The sequence below is a fragment of the Puma concolor genome, chromosome C1 (assembly GCF_028749965.1).
Source record: "Puma concolor isolate L17-30 chromosome C1, mPumCon1.1.hap2, whole genome shotgun sequence".
Taxonomy (NCBI): domain Eukaryota; kingdom Metazoa; phylum Chordata; class Mammalia; order Carnivora; family Felidae; genus Puma; species Puma concolor.
The window spans coordinates 215654378-215658821 of NC_141674.1; the positions used below are offsets into that span (position 1 = coordinate 215654378).

At 41.7% G+C, this 4444-nt stretch overlaps 1 non-coding gene across 1 annotated transcript; it reads left to right on the forward strand.

Annotated features, from left to right (window-relative positions):
- The first annotated feature begins 1906 nt into the window (after nt 1-1906).
- LOC112849048 (U6 spliceosomal RNA) lies at nt 1907-2009 on the forward strand. The gene has a single exon (XR_003222498.2). It is a non-coding gene; the product is annotated as a U6 spliceosomal RNA (small nuclear RNA).
- The last annotated feature ends 2435 nt before the right edge of the window (nt 2010-4444 follow it).

The window sequence follows — 4444 nt, forward strand, 5'->3', positions numbered from 1 at the left end:
AAAGAGGGAGCCAGCTAATTCTTTGTGGCTACAAGTAGCTGAACTATGGAGTTTTTCAGAATTAGATGTCAATTCAGCATGGGAAAGTACTTTCTGATAGAGCTCTCTAAATTGAATGGTCAGCCTAATGAGGAAATAAACTTTACTGCCTCCATATCCTAGATTTTCTTTCTTTTTTTTTTTTTTTCAACGTTTATTTATTTTTGGGACAGAGAGAGACAGAGCATGAATGGGGGAGGGACAGAGAGAGAGGGAGACACAGAATCGGAAACAGGCTCCAGGCTCTGCGCCATCAGCCCAGAGCCCGACGCGGGGCTCAAACTCACTGACCGCGAGATCGTGACCTGGCTGAAGTCGGACGCTTAACTGACTGCGCCACCCAGGTGCCCCTAGATTTTCAAGATGTGAGTTGATCTCTTTGATTGATTTTTGGTTTAGAGTCATGTGAGGGATAAAATTTGGACTAAGGTGACCTCTAAGGAACTTCCAGTTGTGAGGATTCTCTGATTCTGGTCTCTGAACCGATATGGAATAATTTCCAGGATTTATTGTTAAGTGCAAGAAAGCAGGCTGCAAAAGAGTTCATAGTATTCAGCTGTTTGTATAAGAACAAAGAGAAAATAAGGAAAAATAATATCAGAAAGGAAAGCAGAAACATCGAAAGGATAGACCAGGATATGGTGAAAATAGTTATCGCCAGGGGATACGTGGAGAAAAGGTAGAAGGTAGAGAGGAGAGTAGGACTTTTGTGAGTACACTTGATCTTTGAACCATTTAAATGTTTTAAATGTTCAACAATAAAGTGAAATGAAATCCAAAAAGATAAAAACAAAACCTCTAAAATTGACATAAGACAAAGACAAGTGGTTCTAAATGTGTATTAAATGCATAGCATCACCACATACAGAGAAAAGAATTCAAATAACTTGTGGCACTGTACTTTTGAGCACTCTGTACGTTGAGTGGCTGTATTCTAAGGATAAAACTCCAAATAAATCTTAATAGACTCTTTGCGCTAGTGGCATTTGGATTATAATTCTGTAACTGTTTTGAATATTGAGGTCATTGGAAGCAAAGGTTCTCACTGGGAGAATGAAGGTATAAATGTGGAATGAGAGAAGATGAGGAAGAATGCTATAGTATTAGACATCAGTTGGAGTGTCAATATGAACTCATGATTTTTAAACAGTATGTTGGGTTCAACCCCATGAAGTTGCCAATTTTTAGGCCACAAATAGTCAGATATCAGCAGTTTCTCTGATTTAACTCAGTATTTTCTAGTTCTGCTCATTAAAAGGGCCTAGAAGCCGTGAGACCCCAGTAATAATGAACACAGCAGTCTAGTACCCTCTATCGGTTTCTAAGTATCATTCACTCCCTGCCACAAGGAATTAGGGCTCCTAAGGGAATTGGGTGATTATTAGTCTGGGACGGGAATGTATAAGGTGTGCCTAAAACATGCTGTGCCAAAAAGCAGAGAAGCACTCAAAGGTTTGTTGGTTTATTTTTTTATTTGTTCTTATTTATATATTTTGGGGAGATCACAAGCAGGGGAGGGGCAATGAGAGGGAGACAGAGGATCCGAAGTGGGCTCTGCACTGACAGGCTGACAACCGTGAGCCCAACGTGGGGCTCAAACTCACAAACCATGAGATCATGACCTGAGCTTGAAGTTGGATGCTCAACGACCGAGCCACCCAGGTGCCCCAAAGCACTCAAAGATTTATTGTGGAGACATACCACAAGGACATGGGAGATCTTTTGAAAGAGCTCCCACTAACCTAATTTGGGACGATTTGAGTACCAGAAAGAATAGTAATGGTAGTATATAATAATACATTGAACTTCAAAAAAAAAAAAAATCAGTGAATCTATAATAATGCTCAAAATAAAAACAAACTTTGGGGTGCTCACTTAGGCAGCACAATATGCTAAAATTGGAACAATACAGAGAAGATTAGCATGGCCCCTGCACAAGGATGAACGCAAATTCATGAAAAATGAACTTCGGGGGCACAGCAGGAAAAGTTCTTGGCAGAAGAGAGGCAACTAATAAATGTATTTATAGTATATGAAAAGCACCATTTTATAACTTGAAGAGTTACATTGATTCGGGCAAAAATTACCAGTGGATGCTAAAATCATTGCTTGAAAGGTTCTGTGAGAACAGGATATCCACATTATCTAGAAGCCTTATTCCACAGATTATTTGTTAAATACCAAGTAAAAGGTAACCTTAAGGTAGAAAGATCTGGCTATTAGCACCTTAACCAAGTAATCAAATATCGCAGCCTCACGGTTTTTGCCTTCTGAAGGAATGCTGGATGGAGTGCACACTATCACCTGTGCAGTATTCAAGGTAGAATATTTAGCCTGAGTCTCATCGAGACTTAAATCTTAACTTTCTGTTTGGGGTGGGGGGGAGGCGCCTGGGTGGCTCAGTCGGTTAAGCGTCCGACTTCAGCTCAGGTCATGATCTCACACTCTGTGAGATTAAGCCCTACGTTAGGCTCTGTGCTGATAGCTCACAGCCTGGAGCCTGCTTTGGATTCTGTGTCTCCCTCTCTCTCTGCCCCTCCTCTGCTTGCGCTCACTCGCTCTCTCTCTCTCAAAAATAAATAAAAACATTTACTTTCTGTTTAGGAAATTCGGAGAAGATTAATTCTACCACATTTTATTTCTTTCTGTCCCTTCCTTTCTTCACCTTCCATGAAGAAGCAAGCTGCTAAATCCAGAACATAAGACATTCTATAAGACATCTGGCTGGGACTCTTCAAAAAAAGCAATGTTACGTTAAAAAAAAGGATGGACTGTTTTACATTAAACAGACCAAAGAGACACAACCACCAAATACTAGGTATAAACTTTGATTAGATCCCAGATCAGGAGGAAAACAAAGAGCTAAAGAAACTTTTGGGGGACAGTTGAAGACATTTAAATATGATCTGTAAATTAGATGTAGGGAATTATTAGTCTTGTCTGTGGTAAAAATGTTGTGGTTCTGTAGAAGAATGCCCTTATTCTTACAAAATGCATGGTAAAGTGTGGAGGGGTAATCATCTCTGCAACATAAGTTTAAATAGTTCAGATGGAAAAAAAAATCTAGATGTATGAAGGTGGGGGTGGAGAGAGGAGAAAGTAAAGCAAATATGACAAAGTGTTGACATTTGATGAATCTTGATGAGAAGTATATGGGTGTTCATTTTACCATTCTTTCAGCTCTCCTGTAAGTTTAACATGCTTCAAAATGGAAACTGAAGGGAAGAAAGTTAATTTTAGCACATTCTTTGAGTTGAATCCATGGCTTCCCTGGCCCATGCCATAATCCCTGGCTCCCACGGTTCCGGCCGGCCTTGTCCCATGGCCTCTGCTCCAGAGTGTCGGTTGTTGAAGTATAAAAAGAGGCACAGAATGATGAGAGGTTCCGTGGATAAGGGAGTGTAACAGGGAAGGCTGTTTCAGTTGGTTCTGATTCAGCCTCATCCTATCTCTGTTCTTTAGAAAGTAACTTAATAACTATGTTCCCTTGGTCTGGAATTTTGCTAGAGCTTGAGGTAGATCTTCTGTGGACTGTAGATTAAAAAGCCATGGTCACGTAAAAAGAGCCTGCCCAGGCCATCACCTCATTTCTTCCTGCTCGCTCTGTGGCCTCAAATATGTCACTTCGTCACTAATGGGGCAGAGAGGGACAGATGGACCAAGGTCTCTTTCTGCTTTAAATAGACCTTAGTCTTTTCCTGTTCTGAAAAATCTGGGATTTGTGTCAGACTTTTCAGCATCTGTTGTGGCGGTAGGGCTGAGTGAAAGAGTATTAGCATTTCCACAGCTGCCTTCAGAAAAAAATAAAAGGTCCGGGCCTGCTACACCAAGGGGGACAGACCTAGGTTTGGACAATGCTCTGGGTCGGCCCATCCTGAGGAGAGCCAGATTGAAATGGAAGATCATGAACTCAGCATCTGACGTGACTGGACCACCCAGCACCCATCTGGCTGAGCTCTCTACATGGCACTCCGTGGGTGAGCGCCCCAGCTATGTCGTTATGTTTCCTCCTATAGTTGACATGAGATTTGCTGGTTTCTGTATAGACTCTTGGTACCATCTCATCTAAGAAAGCGTTTGTGTAGAACTTTTATTCTTTAACCTCGTAAGATTATTTCTCAAAATTTTCCCGTTCCTTTCCACCCATTCGCCATCATCGACCCAGATCCTTCGCAGCCGAATCGCTTGCTAGCAAGGAGGCACACAGAGTCACGGCAGAGGAGGGCCTCTATAAATGCTGTGAGTCTGGAGATGGTCCCTCAACCGCAGTTTGTAAAACACTGTTTTATGAGAAAAGAAGATGGGATGAAGACCGAAAAGGACACCCTCGGAAACAATAACACTGTGGTGTGACCACAGGGTTGCATGCCAGGAGGTCATGAGTTCTAATCCTAAATGTATTTCC